Below are 20,570 nucleotides of genomic sequence, written 5' to 3' on the forward strand. Positions count from 1 at the left end.
GTTATGGTTCACACTCAGTTGTTGGTAGTTCATAGAGACACAATAAACACCTGAGAATAGGATTGCAAGTCAGCATTTAGTAGGAAACAGTCTCACAGGCCTACAATCTCAAATTGACTCCCACTTCGAGATAAAAACTCTCATAAAGACAATACACATTATCAGAAGGAAAGGTGGTCAGCAACGACACAAAGGAAGAGTAATTTGAGAAGCAGCAACTCTCAGCACTGACCAAAATGGAGGTGGGCACTGAACTTGGGGTGCACCAACCTGCTGCTTACTAGATCAGATATCTCCAAAATGGGGTACCCCACCCATGGCAGTGTGAAACATGACCATAGAGGTGGCAGACAGAAAATATTTAGAGTGATTATTACTACTTATTTCTGTCTAACAAGTAAGAAATTAGCATTTCATGTACATATGACACTGCCTTCCTCAGAAGGTGGCATCTCAGACAGCTGTGCCAGGAAGGAATGTCCTCAGGGAAGAGGGTGAGTTCCAAGGTGCAGAGAGGCAGATGGAGGTCTCCTCCCTCTTTCTTTTGCTTTCAGCACATTGAGAAATACTGCAAATTATGCGTGCTGGGGCAAGCAGATATTTAGACTAAATTATTTAATTTCATTTAATTTAATTAACCTTCACAAAATAATGCAAGCAAAGGTGAACAACAAGAAAATGGCAGAACTGGTGGTTCTGGAATCAGCTTTTAATCAGACCTGGCAAGAAGTTGGCCAAAAAACAAAATGAAATTATCAAGATTATTAGAAATATTGATTTATAACCTACCATTTGTGATGAAGTTAAGAGTATGAAACCATCACCTATTAGCAAAATATTTTAATATATTGTTTATTTCATTATCTCATCTTTGATAAATTTCTATTGTGTTTTATAATATACGTATATGTCAATATCATTGTAAAAACATACACTTTGTAAACATCGTACGGATTGGAGATGTATACTAAAAATTCATGTGAGGTACTTTTATTCCTCTTTTAGGAATGAAATATTTATTCCCCAGCTAGTGGGAGTGCTGCCAGAAAACGGCCTTCTTCAGGGATTGCCTTGCTCAAGGTCATGGCATCTTCCAGAGGTAGCTTGCCTCCAATGACTGTAACTCAGGCGTGGAAGTGCCTGATCCTCTTGCCCCGACTCTGAAGGGCTGACAGCCCTGGGGTTCCCTGGGACACTGTGCTGAAGCACTGCATTGAGCTCACCTCCTGCCTCACCTCCCGTTTCCTTCCCTCCTGTGTCACAGGCGTCGATCCCAAGAGCACTCCCTGAACTTTCTCCACACTCATCTCCACTGCGGAGTCTGCTTCCCTGGGAACCCAGCAACAAAGAGACGTGATCGGAAACGTTTGGAAACCAGTGATCCATATGCTATCAACTCTCTACATGTTTAATAGACTTCTTTTTTCTCACATGTCATCAATTTTTATAAATATTCTATGTGTGCTAGGAAAAGCTGCTCATTTTGTTTGATAAATATGGGATTCTTTTTTCCCCCCAGATGCAGCATTTCCCACTTCATTGTCAGGCCTGGCTGGGAGATGATGGTGGAAATAGTATCAGTCACTAACTTTGCTTCATCAGCACCGGGGTGAGACCACGAGCAGACAATATCTAGCAGATTGTGCAGAGTGCTGATGGGACCAATCAGACATTTCCCTATCCCAGCACGACCTCATGCAGTGAGAGCAGCCTCCACTAAGGCTCTGGGAAACCTAAGGTTTTGCCTCATGGAAGCGTGAGCAGCACGAGGGCCTCCAAGTCCGAGCAGAGCCAGATTTGGCCCACCCTGGGGACCCTTTGATCACGAGTGACCAGTGGAGGGGAAGTGAGCAAACCGCCTCCAAAGGCAAATCTCATCAGGCCGTTGCTCTGAAATGATCTTTCAGATGTAGAAGTCACCCAGGTACTCTGCGGCTTCACCTCTTCACGCTCTGTGCCTGCTTGCATAGGTCTGTCCCTCGATTCCCCAGTTCTTTCTGTCCCCTACCTTCTAATATTTCTCTGTGCAGGCCCTGATCAATCACCCACACTATTCTCACAACCAGCCACTTCTCTGAGGCTTTTGATTCCTTCTTCCACCACCAGCCCTGGAAGTTTCAGCGTTCTTACTTTACTAAGTGTACCATCAGCTTCTCCAAGCCTCCAAGAGCCACCCCAGCAGTGTGTTAGTAATGTGTCCTAGAGTCTTCACCTGGGCATCAAGCCCTGTATCATGAAGAGTGTTTCCATATTGATAAATTCTCCCTACCAAAATTTATGTTCTGCCTCCTTGATCCAGCACACTCAGGGTCTCCTCCCAGTTACTCTCCAGGCTTCTGCTGATACGTGTTGGCTAGATTCTATGGCTCCTTAAGGAAATAAACCTTTTCCTCCCTTACTAGTCTCAGTACGTCCCTGAATAGGTTATTTTGTGAGTTAATGCTAATTACTGGTCTGGTGGCCAGGGTGGGAGGTATTTCCTAAGCTGGACATGTATCTTACAAAGCAGAAGCCTCTGAATTGTCTCTGAGCAAAGGGGGAGCACAAGTCTTTAGGAAGGAAGGGGTGAGCCTCTTCTGCAGGCCCAGTGTTCAGGGGACCATTTAAGATTTAAGATTTTCAAATTCATTGAAGATGCATCAGATTAGGAGTCCTCATTGTAAGTCACAGTGTCCCACTTTTTCCCAGGACCCAACCTTGGCATTGCAGAACTGCCACGAGAATTCCACCCCCTGTGGAACTCCATTTCCCTCTCCTTACCATTAAGTCCTAGGCCTGACCCTCTGCTCTTTCTGCCCTGTGACTACAGATCAGTGTCTTATATGCTGCTAGGGAAGTTCTCTGATGTTCACAGTCTTCACGGTTCCTCTCACATGGGTAATCAGTCACCTTTACACCTTTTATGGTGTTTCTCTAATGCAGCAATAGCCCCCAGCAACAGCTATCTGACTCCATGTAATTACAATTTCCTATAAACCTCTCAAATGCCTGATACATTGCCCTCATTACTTTTCACAGATATCGCATCCTAACTTCTGTACTGATTAAAGTTTTAGCTTTTGCACAGTAACAGCATACTAGGAGCTATTGATACTCTACTGTCCATTAGTGATGCCATTTTCATTGCTGATTGGCTGGTTTGTGATCCAGCTGCAAAGTCCTGTTTTAGAGTTTGCTTCCTAGGACCACTTCCGCTAGCAATTGTCATCAACCAGGTTCCCCAGGAAAACAACTCTGGGGTAGGTACTTTTATGTGGTAGATCTACTGGTCAGTGTCTTCAGAAGTAACGCCTGCAGGGAAGTGAAGAATGCACGACAGAGCAGAAGTTGAACTATGAGGCAGATACAACGGAAGCTTCAGCAGACCTTCAGGGAACTCTGAGGCCCAGACAACCCTTCAGAGATGGCCTGAATTGAGGCAAGGGAATTAAGCTTTCCTACCTCCACCTTCACCTACTTTTGGATACCAGAGGAGTGGAGGGAAGCATGGCCTTGAACAAGGCATCTACTTTCAGCCAAGGTCAAAATCCTTGCAAGAACTCAGGTCCTTAGCCTCTCCTGGCAACCAATACTCCCAGAAGCTAGGGGAATAAGTGCCTTGGTGCTGAGAAGGGGGGTCTGGGGAATACTTCACAGCAACCGATACACAGTTTCAACCTTGCAGATCTTCTGTATTGTTCTCATCACACCTTATCCCTGTTTCCGTCATTCACTACAAGAAGCCCAAGACTCCCAGATGTCCCTCATCACCTGGACTCATTGCTGTACATCTCCTAATCTGATGCATTGTCTTCCTCAACTTTACAAATCCTTCCCTTGAATCCTCTAAAACTCATAATCTGCATCAGCAATATCTCAACTTGCAAAGTGTTCTCTGAATATTTTTCTTCTTGGCCTGAATTCTTTGGGTCTTCAGGAAACTCTCCAGTGAATGGCTTCAGCAGCCAGCATCAGAATCAATTGAGAAATAAAACAAAAAGTAACGATGGGGGTTAAATAGCACCTTTATTAGTGGTAGAGTCCAGGTCTAAGGGTGTGGTTTTAGGTATAATAACTTGGCAGACTTGGTGACACTGCACCCAAGAATGAGACAGACCTTACCACACCACCGCAGCAGCCCTGGGCCACACACATACCAGTCTTCCCCCTTTTTCTGAAGCCCCTAGTTATGTGGTTTTAAATAATTCTCTGTTGCATGTAAGTTGCCTCGAACAGTTTTTGGAAGCAGATGAATCATTAGGAAAGAGAGGGTGAGGGGAGAGACTCTCAAGACCAGATAAAAGATAATGGAGTACGTGTCACATGTCAAAGGAACCAGATGAATAATGGAGACTATTAGTACTAGAATGCAGAGAAGGAGGTGGTCACTAAAAAATTAATGCCCACTAACTTCAAGGAGGCTATCCGATTGCATTTCTCTAGTCCATTCATTTCCCCACTCTTCTAGATGACTATTTTCATACCTTCGATTTTTCCAAATTTCATCACCTCCTTCTCCATCCTCCTTCTCAGCTGATGTCCTTGTTTCCCTCACAGAGAAAATAGAAGCAATCAGAAGAGAACTTCCACAGACACCCACCAACACATCTACCCACCTCCTGCATCTGTGCGCATTTATCCTGCCTCCCCTCCTAGTTCTGTGAATGAACTCTGTCTGTGCCTGTCACAACCCAACTCCTCCGCGGTGCCTGATACAGCCCGTCACCCACTCAAGTACACTCTCCCAGGGATCCTCTCCTCTTTCTTCTGCTTCCTCAACTTCCCTCTATGACTTCTTTCCAACCAGCATACAAACAAGCTATCATTTCTTCCATCTTAAAAAACTTATTAAAAATGTTTTTCCTATCTTAAAAATTTTTTTGGCTTTTGGCTTTTGGCTTTCAGCTCGGAGGACGAGAAGGGGCAACTTTCTTTGGTTGTCCCGAATCCGGGTTCATCTGACACCAGCCACCTCCACCATGCTGCTGAAGTTTGACCCCAAGGAGATCAAAGTCGTTTACCTGAGGTGCACCCACGGGGAAGTCGGTGCCATGTCCTCCTTGGCCCCCCAAGACTGGCCCCCTGGGCCTGTTTCCCAAAAAGGTTGATGATAACATCGCCAAAGCAACCGGGGACTGGAAGGGTCTGAGGATCACAGTGAAACTGACCATTCAGAACAGACGGGCCAAGACTGAGGCAGTGCCTTCTGCCTCTGCCCTGACCATCAAAGCCCTCAAAGAACCACCACGAGACAGAAGGAAGCAAAACAACCTTAAGCACAGTGGAAATATCACTTTTGATGAGATCGGCAACATTGCCCAACAGATACGGCACCGATCTTTGGCTCGAGAACTCTCTGGAACCACTAAAGAGATCCTGGGGATGCGCCCCTCTGTGGGCTGCAATGTTGATGGCCACCACCCTCATGACATCATAGATGACATCAGCAGTGGTGTAGTGGAGTGCCCAGCTAGTTAGGAACTACAAAGGAAAAGATTTCAATTAAAGATCACTTAACAACAACAACAGAAAATCGGTCCTATCTCCCCTTCCAGTTACCAGTGCCTTTCTCTTCTTTCCTACATAGTGAAACTTCTACATTGATTATTCTTATTGTTTCCCTCTCATGCTCTCTTGAATCTACTCCAATCAGGCATGTAGCCCCTCCACTCTACCAACACTACTTTGCCAACATCACCAATGACTTTTTTATTGCTGAATGCAGTGGTCAGTTCCTGGTTTTCATCCTAGTGACTCATTGATCATTCCCTCTTTCTTAAGAAGCTTGCCTCACCTGATTCCAGGATACCCAACTGTTGATTTCCTTTGCCTTGCTAGCTTCCTTCTTAAGCCTCCTCTGCTGCTTCTTCATCTCCTTCATCTCTAAATGTTGAAAGGCTCCAGGGCCCAGTCTTTAAATCTCTTCTTTTGGTTATGTGCTCTCTTGGTGATCTCATTTAGCTTCATCACTTTAAATGTCATCTACGCACTGAAAACCCCTAAATTCCCACCTTCAGCCTGGACCTCTTCCCTGACTGACTGTCTACTTGACATTTACGTTTGGATGTCTAGGGGAGATCTAAATTTTAACGTTTTTGAAACTGAGCTCTTCACACCTGCCAGTCTCTCCCCAAACTGGTTTTCTCCTGCAGCCTGCCCCATTCTTAGTAAGTAGCAGTTCCATTCTGCCACAGGCTCAGGACATAAACCTAGTGTCATCTCAACTCTTCTCTTCACCTCCCTCTCCACATCGAATCCACCAGCGAATCCTGATAGTTCTACCTGCAAATATATTCAGAATACAACCAGTTATGATTGCCTTCTCTGCTACACCTGGGTCTAAATTATCTCTCATCTGAGACAAGAGCATCCTAACTGGACTCCTTGCTTCAGCCCTTGCTTTACTATGGCCTACTGTGTTGATATATGGCAGCAGATTAACTCTTCTGTTCAAGATTCTCCAGTGGTTTCCCATCTTATTTAGAATAAAACAAGATTCTTCACAATGCCACAGGCCCTTTGTGATCTACCCCTCTACTTCTCTCACCTCATCTCCTAGTTTTCTGCTTTGATCATTCTGCCCTAGCCGACCTGGCCTCCTGGATGTTCTCCGACTATGTGAAGCATTCTCCCACCCCACGGCCTTTGCACTTCCAATTCTACGTGAAACTGATTTCTCTCAGTTATCTGCATAGTGTGCTCCCTCCCTTCTCCACTATATTTGAAGCATGAAGTCCAGTGTTACCTTGTTAGAAGGTTTTTCTCTGACTACCTATGTACAACAGCACCCATTCCCTTCCCCATACTCCCTAGCTCCTTGACCCTGTATTTTCTCCATGGCACAATTACTATCTGCCACGTCATGTATTTATATTTTATTTTCCAAGCCCTTTCCCTAAGTAAGCTCATTGAAAGCAGGCATTTTGGGCATTTTGTTTGCTGTGCCTGAAAACTAGACCAGTGCCTGGTACCTAGAAGATGTTCAATATATTTGTTGAAGAAATAAAAACCTTACTTGGGGTGGGGACCACTCAATACCATATACAGATGATCTTGTATACCTGCCACAGATAGAATTGGACACCTGAAACCTATATACTTTGATTAATCAGTGTCCCCCCCAGTAATGTCAATAAATTCAATTAAAAATAAAATAAAAAATCTTAATTTACCTGAGATTGTCCGAGACTACCATTCTAAAATATCACACCTTGTGTTCTACATGTAGGGGATTATCTCAGGCTATCTTAAAAAGACTTAAGAAAAACTGTGGAAAGATTGCTCATCCATTGTCTGTTTTAAATCTGTCTAGTACAGCTTACCATAAGGTGGTGTTAAAATTAAATGTCCATGGGTAACCTAACTTTGGCCTGTCTGCCCACCACCCCTTACTGTAGAACACATGATCCAATTCAATTTTCCCTGATTTGTGACTCACATTAAAAACTACTTACAGAGAATTAAAAATAAAATCACATTTTGTTGAATAATCTACAAATTCTACTTATTTAAGAGAGTAATATTACCAAAAAAAAGGAATGCAATACTTAAGAATACTGTATTTGACATTTAAATGCATAAAAATTTAAAATCTGTATGGTTGCAGAAAAGAACAGTTTTGTCACATCATTGTATTGTTGATTACACAACTGGTCTTCTGTAATATCTCATAATTTAGACTCTACGTCTAAAAATGAAACAAACTTTAAGTTAAATAAATTCTTCTAAGAACCGCATCGAGAACAGGTTTTTTTGCAGCATTTTCCGCTAGATGGCGCTGCTAAGAAGTTTTCTCAAAAATTCCACTTTGGGGATTCACTTTTAACTAAGAGTAGAATATAATGTTTAATGATGGTTCCTTAGTAGCATTTGTTTGTGTAACTTTAGAGAAAATGTTCTATGGCATCCTAGAGCTTGTGCGTGGGTGTGATGTGGGTCAGTTTCATAGAGAATAAGCAATTTGAGTAGGCAGAAACTGGAGACAGGATTTCAGCTGCAACAGCATTTGAAATTACTAAATTTCCAGTGATCATGGCGTATTTTGCTTCCAATAACCCTCCACAGATTTTAAAAATTACCTAAGATATACAAAATTTTCTTACAGATTTTGTTCAGTCTATAAGAATGAGCTATAAATATATACTGTTTTGATTAAAAATTCAATTGCTTATTCTTAAGTGGTTCGTGAAAAGCTAGCTTTATGAATTCTCTAAAATATGGGCAAGAGTTTTTAAAACAATAATTAAACTGTCTGATTTATGGTCTTTTCTATAAAGATATTTTGCCTACTAAAACACCCAATTTTTTCAGTGCCTAATACACACTGTATATACCAATGTAATAGTATGAACTACTGGTAAAAATAGCATTAGTCCAATTGAACACTTCCTAACAGCCATTAATTTCAATGGGAAAACAATAGATATAGGTAGTCAGATGCTATAATTTGCTATGGATGTGAGGGTTTCCTGAAAATTAGAGGCTCAAAGATTTCATTTGCACTGTGGAAATGGAATCTTGCTGTGAAATAGCCATTACATTTTCTTTTCTAGATTCAAGTTCAGCTCCTTCACCTTTTATACATTGATTCCATCTTCTCTCTCTTAATCATTTCCCCCCAGCTTTCTTGAGATATAGCTGACTTATAACATTGTAAAGGTTCAGGTTGTACAACATGATGCTTTCATAAATATATATGTTGTGAACTGATTAATACAATATAGTTAGTTATCACATCATCGCCTCACATAGTTACTGTGTATGTGTGTGTGTGTGTGTGCTGAAAACATTTAAGATCTACTCTCTTAGCAACTTCCAACTATGCATTCAATACACTGTTGTTAACTATAGTCATCGTGCAGTAAGTGCATTAGATCCTTCATGCCCTTTGACCACCTTCACCCATTTCTCCACTCTCTAGGCCTGGCAACCACCAGCCCACTCTGTTTCTCTAAGTTTGTTTTTTTTACAGTCCACATATGAGTAGGATCACACAGTATTTGTCTTTCTGTGTCTGACTTAATTCACTTAGCCATATATCCTCAAGTTTCATCCACATTGTCCCAAATGGCAGGATTTGATCATTATTGTTACTTTCTCCTAGTGTTACCAGAATTGGGACAAGTAAGGGAAGGCACCATTTGCATAATCACTTGCCTAATCACCTACATGTATTTGCATAAGTTATAAATCTATCTGACAAATGAGAGGAAGACCCAAGGAGAGAGAAGAGGAGCCTGGAGTGGAGGTTGGGACTTTGCAAAGGTCTTCAGAGTCTTCCCTTCAGGAAGAAGGGAATCTGAGATGGCAGCATCCAGGGAGTCAGGAGAGGCAGAGGAGCAGACCTCCGCGCTTGAGTGTGAGGGGGCTTCTGGAGGATGTGTAGACTATGATACTGTGAAAGCAGAGAGAGAAAGAAAAGCAGCCTGCATGAGCAAAACTCAATGCACTTCTTTCTCCTCTTCCTTGCAGCTGATGTTCCCACGTCCTGGTGCCTCAGCCTGGAGATGGGGCGAGCCGAGCTCAGGGGCAGGGGATCAGCAGCTGTTCGGTCGGGCTGCTGGCAGGGGAGCAGCCCAGCACACAGACCCCTTTCTTCTTCCTTGGAGGGAATGGGAAACTGCTGTAAGTGGAGCCTTGTTTGTTCGTCTTTCCCTTCCTCAGTTATCAGAAGGGAGGCTCTGTGTAGCAGCCTGTCTCTCCTGCCTGGGCAGGGCTGGGCCAGAGGACAACACAAACAGAAGTAATCCCAGAGTATTAGAGCCCTCCTTTCACTCTTGTGGAGTAAGGCAACCTGGCGGTGCTAGCCCAGATCCCAAGGCTAGAGGCTGGCTAAAGCAGAAGAAGGCAATTTGGGGAGGAAGCTTGATCTGACGGCCCAGAGTCATTTGTTTCTTTGCTTCTACAATAGTTAATAGAATAATTAGAGCAGTAGTCTGTCAAGCTTTCAAGATCATATCTTTATTTTAAGAGAGAGAGAGGGAATGAATGCATCCAGAATATGGCTTAATATCTGTATAATAATACTGTTTTATCATAGAAACAACATGTACAGCACTTACTATTGCAGACCACTATTCTAAATATTCTGCATATTAACTTATTTAATTCTCACAGCAACCCTATGTGGTAGGTATTATTATTATCTCAATTTTATAGATGAGGAAACTGAAGAACGGAAGGGATTTTTTTCCCAAGGACACACAGAGAAAAACCCAGGATTTTAATCCAGACATTCCGGCCCCAGAGCCTGTGGTCTTAACTACTACACCATTCAATATGTACCTACTGATAATCGCATTCATATGGTACTGGAATAACTGATACCTTATGAAACATAAACATACATGGACATTTTAAAAGGCGAGGGTCAAAATAAATACAAATAAAGTTTCTGATGCATTCTTCCTTTATCCCAAATGGACCGTTTATAGTCCCTCATTTTAGAGACCACTGTGTGAGAATTTCGAGCCCTATGGAAGAGAAAAAACACGAGCTCTACCTCTGTACTGGCAATTCAGGGGGCTTCCAACCTTTGTGAGCACCAGGGGCCTTTATACTGTAAAAGCTTTGCAAGTGCTCTTTATAAGAGTAGTATGTGCCCCCCTCATATTTGTTGATTAAGAAAGGAGACAATAATTAAAGCTATTAGTAAAAGTTGTGCTTTTAAATGACTCTATTTTATTAACCGCAACAGCACGTACATCATGTGGAAAGCATTCCACACACACACAGTTTTTCAGTCAACATAAAATACTTGGTTCATGTGTTGGATTTGCCTGCCTCCTACAATAACCCCAGGCCCTGCAGGTGCACAGCCTTTGTAGTTGCTGAGACCTGCTGGGGTGGTGGAAAGGGTCTGGGTTCAGGAACTGAACTGGGCCTGAATTCTAGCTCCACGTGTGGAACCTGTGTGGAACCAGAGTCTCCTCGTTTGTGAAATGAGGAAAATACAACTTTGCTTGTTTGTTGAAAGGAGAGCTAAATATGAAACATCTCTGGAAACAGACTGACACAATAAATGGTAGTTGTTGTTCTCAGCAGCAGGTCTATCCTGCTTAAAGCTTAAAATTCAGCCTGTGGCACTAGCACTGGCCTTTTCCCAAACTTTGGGAATACCCTAGCAATTTTGTGATTTGTGATTCTGTGTTTTTTTCCTTAAAGAAAGTCCCTAAAATTTTATATTTCCAGCTCACCTTGATTGATTCGCATTGCTACCAGCCAACCTTTAGACTCTAAAGGGAGTGCCTGAGGCATGAGGTACTATGATGCCAAATGAAGTGCCCCACTCCTCTGTCTGGGAGTAAAGGCAAGCAGGTGATGTGGGTGCCCGTGAATTGCTGAGGCATTGTTCAAAGCCAGTTCCCAGAGTTAAACTGCTACCCTCCAAGAAAATATGAAAGTGACGATGCTAAGCTTTCAGCCTCGTGGAAGAGGGGGTGTGGAGGGGGAGCACTGAGGGGGAACTGAGATGCTTCCTAACTCCCCCAAGCTCTGCATAGCAACCATATCAGCAGGGGTGCACTTCCCCATCTGCCTAGTCAGACTCAGAATTCAGATGATGTCTTACATGGGCTCTAAAATAACATCCCACATGGATGGTTCTCAATTCCGGCTGCACAGGCAAATCATTCTGGGGGGCTTTGGTAAAAGACTGACACTTGGGCCCACCCCAAGATCCTAACTTATTTGGCTTTGGGTGGGGCCTAGGCACTCACATTTTTACAAGTTCCTCAGAAGATTCCAGTGCAGACAGGGCTGACAAATATTCACTAAATTAGTATGAGCAGCTTCAGTGGGACTAACAAGGATGTCATACTAGTGGCCAGGAGTGGGATAAACAGCTGCAGACAGCACAAACCTTTCTTAGGACAACTGTGAGCCTGGCACTGTGCTAGGAACCAAGATACTTAAGAGGTCTGACTGTCTCCAGCCCACAAGGAATTTGCGGCCTAGTCGGGGAGAAAAGCACGGGCTGCTTTGATGCTTGGAAGAAGGGTTTCAGTTCAGATAGGATGTGTCATTGCAGGTTTCCTGAATATGTTACCTGAGTGGTAAATGATAAAATAACTATTGGATGAAGAAGAGAAAAGAGGAGGGTGGTTTAGACAATGGGAGCAGGCCCTGCACAAAGGCTTGCAGGTATGAACTGCAATGTGAGGCTGTGATGGTTAATTTTATGTGCCAACTTGACTGGGCCATGGAGTGCCAGATATTGGATTAAACCTTACTTATGGGTTGTCTGTGAGGGTGTTTCCAGATGAGATTTAACACCTGAATTGGTACACTGAATATAGCACATTGTTCTCCCCATTATGTGTGGTCTTTCCTTGTTTAAGGTCTGAATAGGATAAAAAGGCAGAGTAAGGGAGGATTCTCTGCCTCATTGTATTGGAGCTGGGCTATGAGTCTTCTGTTTTCAACCTTGGACTGGGACTGGAAATATACCATCAGTACTCCTGGATTTGGGCTTCTCAGCCTCTATAATCATATGAGCCAATTCCTTATAAAATATCTCTTTATATATTGGCTCGGTTTCCCTGGAGAGCCTAGACAGCATGTGGTTGGAGTTCAGTTGTAGGAATGACATGCGATTTGAGATTACTAGAGGAAAAAGAAGTAAGGCAATGAACATTAATCAGGTGGGACGAAGCAGTAAAGAGAACATGGGGCTGGAGGCAGCTGGCAGGGGCAGCAGAACTGGCTAGAACTGTACCAGGTGAGCAGCCCCTACGAACAGGTGGAGATGACTTGGCTGGCAGCATAACCAGGGAGAACCACAAAATCATCGGGCCCACATGAAGCTCCTCTGGACCCCATGCTGGAAGAGGGATCTCAAGGCTCTGGGCAAACCTAGCCAAAGGGGATGATAAAATGTATAAGCAGGCTATCTTTGCTAGGTTTGATATCCTACAGGTTCAGGTGGAAGGCCCTGGGTATACTCCTGAAAGGGCTTTTGGAAAAATAGAGTGCCACTTCCAGCTACCCTGCTGAAATTCAGTCCATCACCCACTGGCCTGGCAACACGCTTTCCAAAGCTACCTCACTTTGGAGGCCAGTAATGTTTATTTTCAGTAATACATCATGTTTGAAGATTTTGTTTTGTTTTTTTTAACGGTTTTGTACATCCATCTTGTCTGATAACATCTTTCATGCTCTATGATCAGAAATTTGTTTTTTCTCCATCCCTTGCTTCTCTGTTTGTATTTCTAGAACATTTAACTAGTTTGTTCTAGTTTGTAGCTAACACTCTGACTCATGATAACACTGTTTACTATGTTCCTGGCACTTTGTTAAACATTTTACATACATAGTCTAGGTTACTCCTCAAAACGACTCTCAAGATGGGTATTGTGAGTCCTGTTTATCAAGAAGGAAAAGGAGACAGAAATTTTAAGAAACTTGCCAAAAGTGATCCAATTCCAGTTTTATTCTTAATTACTCTATGTTTAAGTAAGTGATTTTTTATTCCAGTCTCTGGTTGTCTCAGTGGCATTTATTAATGATTGCTTTTCTCACAATACTACTTTCAATTTCTCATAAATGAAACTCTTAGGGCAGGGGTGTCAAACTCATCTTCATGGGGGCCACATCAGCCTCGAGGTTGCATTCAAAGGGCCGAATATCATTTTAGGACTGTATAAATGTAACTACTCCTTAACAGTTAAGCGAGAGCTCAGCACAGCCTCTGGGTAGAAACAAGGTGTCCAGCCAGATAAAATAAGGTGGAGGGCTGGATTCCGCCCTTGGGCCTTGGGTTTGCCGCCTGTGTCGTAGAGCTTGAATTAATCTGTTATATCTCTATTTTTTATTCAACAATTTATTATGTTTTTAACCTAGTGCTCCATTGCTTTTATAATTATCACCTTATAATATGGTTTAAATTTAGTAAATTAAAAAGTACAATAGCATGAGTTAGTAATCATTATATAATTTTAATTATTTTTGATCATTTTTTATTGTTATGCTATTACAGTTGTCCCAGTTTTTCCCCCCTTCATCTTTGTCTGCCCATCCCACCCAGTGCTCTCACAGTTGGTTCCCATGGACTGTTGTCCATGTCCGTGGGTCATTCTTACATGTTCTTTGTCTAGTCCCTTCCCCTTCTTTCCACCATTATCCCCTCCCCTCTATTCACTTTCAGTCTGTTCTATGTTTCCATGTCTGTGATTCTATTTTGTTCATCAGTTTATTGTTTATTAGATTTCTCTTATAGGTGAGATCATATGGTATTTGTCTTTCACTGACTGGCTTATTTCACTTAGCATAATACTCTCCAGTTCCATCCATGCTGTCACAAAAGATAAGAGTTCCTTCTTTCTTTCTGCTGCATAGTTTTCCATTGTGTAAATGTACCACAGTTTTTTGATCCACTCATTTATTGATGGGTATTTAGGCTGTTTCCAGCACTTGGCTGTTGTAAATAGTGCGGCTATGAATATAGGGGTTCATCAGTTCTTTTACATTTGTGACTCAGGATTCTTAGGGTATAGTCCCAGCAGCAGAATCACTGGGTCAAAAGGCAGTTCCACTTTTAGTGTTTTGAAGAAATTCCATACTGTTTTCCACAATGGCTGTACCAGTCTGCATTCCCACCAATAATGCACTAGGGTTGCCTTTTCTTTACATCCTTGCCAGTACTTGCTTGTTGGTTTATTAATAATGGCCATTCTGACAGGACTGAGGTGATATCTCATTGTGGTTTTAATTTGCATCTCTCTTATGTTTAGCATTTTTTCATGTGTTTATGGGTCATTTGTATGTCCCTTTTGGAGAAGTGTCTATTCAGATCCTTTGCCCATTTTTTAGTTTAGATTGTTTGTCTTCCTGGTGTTGAGTCATCTGAGTGCTTTATATATTCTGGAGATTGAACCCTTGTCTGATGTATCCTTGATGAATGTATTTTCTCATTTTGGTTCCCTTTTCATTTTGATGAAAGTTTCTTTAGCTGTGCAAAAGATTTTTAGTTTGATGCAGTCCCATTTGTTTAGTCTTTCCTTTGTTTCCCTTGCCCTATGAGATATATAGGCAAAAATATTTCTACGTGGGATATCTGAAAATTCTCTGCCTATGTTTTCCTCCAGGACTTGTGTCATGATTTGTATTTAAGTCTTTTATCCATTTTGAGTTTATTCTGGTATATGGTGTAAGTTGGTGGTCTAGTTTCATTTTTTTGCACATACCAGTCCAGTTCTCCCAACACCATTTATTGAAGAGGCTATCTTTATTCCATTGCATGCTTATGCCTCCTTTGTCAAACATTAATTGACAGTAGAGACTTGGGTTTATTTCTGGGTTCTCTATTCTGTTCCATTGATCTGTGTGTCTGTTCTTATGCCAGTACCAGAATGTTTTGATTACAGTGGCTTTGTGGTATAGTTTGATATCAGGTATTGTGATCCCTTCTATTTTGTTCTTCTTTCTTAAGATTGCTGAGGCTATTCAGTGTCTTTTGGTTCCATAGGAATTTTTGAAATATTTGTTCTAGATCTGTAAAATATGCCATTGGTATTTTACAAGAAATTGCATTGAATATGTATATTGCTTTGGGTAGAATGAACATTTTAACAGTTAATTCTTCCAATCCATGAACACAGTATATGCTTCCATTTGTTTGTATCTTTCTTAATGTCTTCCTTCAGTGTTCTATAGTTTTCTGAGTACAGGTCTTTTGCATCCTTGGTTAAATTTATTTCTACGTACTTTATTCTCTTGTTGCTATAGTAACTGGGGTTCCCCCCAACCCAGTTTTTTTAAATGATATTTTTGTTGGTGTACAAAAATGTCATTGATTTCTGAATATTGACTTTGTATTATGCTATTTTGCCAAATTCACTTATTAGGTTGAGTAGTTTTTGGTGGTTACTACAGAATTTTTCACATACAGTATCATGTCATCTGCAAATAATGACAGTTTTACTTCCTCCTTTCCAATTTGGATGCCTTTTTTTTCTTGTTTAATCACCGTGGCTTCAACTTTCAGTACTTTGAATAAGGGTGGTGAGAGTGGACACCCTTGTCTTGTTCCTAATCTTAAGGGGAAAGCTTTTAGCTTTTGCCCGTTGAGTATAATATTGGCTATAGGTTTCTCATACATGGCTTTTATTATTTTGAGTTATGCTCCCTCTATTCCCACTTTACTGAGTGTCTTTTGTCATAAATGGGTGCTGGATTTTACCAAATGCTTTTTCAGCATCTACTGATATGATCATGTAATTTTTGTCCTTCATTTGGTTTATGTAGTGTACTACATTTATTGATTTGTGAATATTGGACCATCTTGCATCCCTGGGATGAATCCCATTTGATCATGGTGTATGATCTTTTTAATGTATTTCTAAATCTAGATTGCCAGTATTTTGTTGAGGATTTTAGCATCTATGTTTACCAGAGATATTGGCCTGTAGTTTTCTTTCTTTGTTGTGTCTTTACCTGGTTTTGGAATTAGGATGTTTTTGACCTCATAAAAAGAGTTTGGCAGTCTTCCCTCTTCTTGAATTTTTTTTGGAATAGTTTGAGAATGATAGGAGTTAGTTTTTCCTTATATGTTTGGTAAAATTCATCTGTGAAGCCATCTGTTCCAGGGCTATTGTGTCCTGGGATTTTTTTCATTACTGCTTCAATTCTACTTTTTGTTACTGGTCTATTCAGGCTTTCTGCTTCTTCTTGATTCAGTTTTGGCAGATTGTATGTTTCTAGAAATTTGTCCATTTCACCCAGGTTGTCCTATTTCTTGGCATGTAGTTGTTCATAGTAATCTCTTACAATCCTCTGTATTTCTGTGGTATTAGTTGTAATTTCTCCTCTTTCATTTCTGATTTTATTTATTTGGGTCCTCTCTCTTTTTTTCTTGATGGGTCAGATTAATGATTTGTCAACTTTGTTTATCCTTTCAAAGAACAAGCTCCTGGATATACTGATCCTTTGAATTGTTCTTTTAGTCTCTATGTCATTTAATATAATCATCATATTTTAAAATATATAATGGCATTCTTTTTGTTACTATACCAGAGAAATTGCACTATTATTTGTTAGCTACTTTAAATTAACCTGCTGAGGCCTTAATTGGTAAATCTACATATTATCCTTGAAAATAGTAATACATTTAGTTTCCTAATCAGGAGCAGGTATGGTATAGCACTAAGTTTATTAACAACCCTCTTTGTAATTTCTCAGAATAAACTTTGCCACAAGTTAAATCAGCCCTCATGTATTCAATCTGTTTTTGTTGTAATGGCAACAATTAATTCATTTTTATAGGATTTCCTTGTTATATATCAGTATATATAAAATACAATACATATACATACAATATATACCTATTTTATATATACACACATACATTGTTTTAGTCAATCCTTCAGCTAGTTTCATTACTTTCAGTAATTTTTAGTTGATTTCCTTAGATTTGTAGGTCTGCAATTATGCTATCTATAAAAGAGATATATTCATTTCTTCCCTTATAATATTTATGCATAACATTTTCTTTTCTTTTTGAATAATTACTGACAACATTTTTTGAACAATAAATCCTCATTTGAGAACACCAATGTGTGTTTCTTCTTTAAGAATAAAATCAACTCTTGCTTTAAATACATACTCTATCATGTTTATACTGGAAATCCAACATAGCTAATGTTGCCTTAGTCTCCTATTTGAAAGACTGAAACAGCTGTTCCAACTTCATTTTCCTGGACTTTGCTAAGGTATTTCATGCATGTGAGTCTCTTGAATTCATCTCTCCCTAGGTCCTACAGTAGATCCCTACTGGCACAGTTTGTAGACAGTAGGGTTCTTGCCTCAAGGTGCTGATATATTTCTTGTTACCAATCCTTCTTCTTCCACATTCCTTCTCCAGGAGTAAAGGATATATTCTCATTTAGGAGAGATGGGTTTAAACAATGCACACCAGGAATCTGCCTTTCTGTTGAATCACCAAACTAAATTCCACATGACAAAAAAGCAATCTCTCAATGACCGATGCCACCTGATTTTAAGAGTTTTTATAAGAAAGAAAATTATAGCCAATAACTTATGAAAATCTCTTTAAAGGATATGTATAATTTCCATTTTCATGTTAATGTGATATAATATGTTAGTTTTACTCTGTACTAATTTTGTGTTTTTATAATTAAGCACGTGATTAGTACATGTCAAGTATCTTTCCTTTTGCAAACATAAAAATCTTAATGTTTACGTTCATTAATGAAGTTGACCTATACTTTGATTTGTTTCCTATTCAGATTTTGAAATTAATTACTTCATTTAATAAAACAAGTTGGGTAATCTACAATACACATACACAAACATATACATTTAAAGTTTATATAACATAGGGTTTTTGGTTTTTTGGGGGGTTCTTTGAAAGTTTGAAAAATCAGTTACCCCATCTTTGTGGGGTAACCGGTTATATTTCTTATAACTTGATCTGTCACAGTGCTTTATATTTTTGCAAGGAAGAACCTGTTTGCTTACATACTATGTTCTAATTTCTAAACTTATCAATTTGTATTTTTTTCTCATTTTGATTAAGACAATAGGCATTTATTTTAAAAACACTTCACTTTTTCAATCTACTAACTTAATTTTGTTCTTTATTTATATATGTTTTTGTTTCATTTTTTTCTACTCTGGACTTGCTATATTTTTCTCTCACTAAATATTTTAGGTCAAGTTTTAGTTTGTTATGTTCACCTCTTTTTTACTTAATGAAGGTGTTCAGACTGATCTTTCCCACAATAACTGGTTTGTATGAGGTTTCTCTATATAATGATGCAGTGGAGCAAGGGCTCCAGACTTAGGTTGCCTGGGTTTAGCCTCAGCTTTAGAACTTACCGGCTGTGCTGCTTTGGACGCACTACTGAACTTCTCTGTGCCTCCAGCTTCCCCATCTGTAAAGTGGGTGTGTTTACCAGGACCTACCTTGTAGATTATTTTTGTAAGGGTTACGTGAGAGGTTGTGAGCACTTAACATAGTATGTGGCACATTGTAAGCTGTTCATAAATATTAGTATGGTAGCTGTTCTTGTTATTATTTCAATTAGAAAGTATGAATTATCTAGTTCTTTCTGTAAGAGCACTAAGAGGGAAGGGGCATTTCTGGGGTAAGGTGAAAGAGAAGCATGGCCTTAGTGTTGGTCTCTGGGTGAGGGGTGGAGAACAATCTGTGGTCCCCAAGCTGATATTATGGGTTTACAGATGGAAAACCATGTAAACTGCTTGCCGAGGTCCATGTAAACTGGGCCTTGGTAAACTGTTATACAGCAAAGTTCTAGTTAATTATAGCTTCTGTTTTGCTGTTCCTTTCTCCTCTACCTTATCCTTACCAGCTTCTCAACTCCATTTCTCTTCTTCCCCCACAATTCAAACCCAATGAATTTCTATTGAAGTATATATGATTAATAACTTCTACTGGGTTTAATTTAACATTTGGTACAGTTTTAAGACAAATTAACTTTCATGTGAAGTTTTCAGGCATAGTACAATGAAGTGTTAGGTTTTGTTTGTTTTGATTTGGAAGAGGTTTGAATGGGCAGGGGTCATTCTTGAGTATCTACATATGTGCCCTCTTATTCATCACTTAGCCCTACCCAGAAGTCAAAACCGGACAGTTAATTTGAATTTTTGTTAAGGGCCAAGTCAAGGAAGTTACAAAGAGAGTGGAAAGAAGTCTATAAGTCAATGTTCGTAGGAAAAGGGTGATGGTTTTATGAAAGAAAATGTTAGGCCCTCTTCCCAGCCATGCTTATCTCAGATCAACTTTCTTCCCAGGCCCCCACTCGGTAAAGAAACAGTTCCTTGTCTGAATGGTCAGAGCCCAAGGCCTCAGTGGGGCTTTGTGGCAGATGGAATTTTCCAAAATTGTCTTCTCTCTCATGCTCTTCTTACAATGTGATACTGACATGCTTTAACAGGAGGCAGGGTCTGTTCTCTCCCTCTGGGCCTAGGGAGACCTTTGTAACTGCTCAACTAAATGAATGCAGCAGAAGAGATGCTGCATGACTTTTGAGGCTGGGTCATCAAAATTAACGGGACTTCCACTTGGCTCTGTCCTGGGACTCTGACCTTGTTTTGAGGAAGCCACATAGAGACACCATGTGTGAGTGTTCTGGCCAACTTCCAGCCACCAGACATGTGAGCGAAGGCTCCCTGGGATGGGTCCAGTCCTCAGCCTTTGAGTCTTCCAGTGGAGACTCCAGAAATTGTGGAGTAGAGAAAAGGCATCCTCGCTATGCCCTGTCTGAATTCCAGACCCACAGAAACTGCAAGGGCTGATCACTGATTATTGTTGTCAGCCACAAAGTTTTGGAATGATTTGTTACACAGCTCCAAGTAACTAATACAGGCTACACATACAAACATGTGTGATTTTATGTGCTCCTCTCTTTTACTTCCTGTATCACTTCTAGGTAGATCGAGCCTAGCCAGTCCCTTCTTGCTTTTACTTTCCTCCTAACATGCATTTGGGTGAACAAATCAGCCAAGGCCTATTGTGCAAACCTGGCCATGTAGTTCTCCTATTTCTAAACTTACTCCTTTTTGCATGTGGTCAGAGGGCAGAGACATTCCAAGAGAAAGCCCCACTTACTTTT

General features: G+C 40.6%; 1 pseudogene; it reads left to right on the forward strand.

The window, feature by feature from the left end:
- The first annotated feature begins 4,883 nt into the window (after window positions 1–4,883).
- Window positions 4,884–5,457, forward strand: LOC119038762 (60S ribosomal protein L12-like; annotated as a pseudogene).
- The last annotated feature ends 15,113 nt before the right edge of the window (window positions 5,458–20,570 follow it).

This window comes from Artibeus jamaicensis, unplaced genomic scaffold (assembly GCF_021234435.1).
Source record: "Artibeus jamaicensis isolate MK-2021 breed Jamaican fruit bat unplaced genomic scaffold, CSHL_Jam_final scaffold_474, whole genome shotgun sequence".
Classification (NCBI taxonomy): domain Eukaryota; kingdom Metazoa; phylum Chordata; class Mammalia; order Chiroptera; family Phyllostomidae; genus Artibeus; species Artibeus jamaicensis.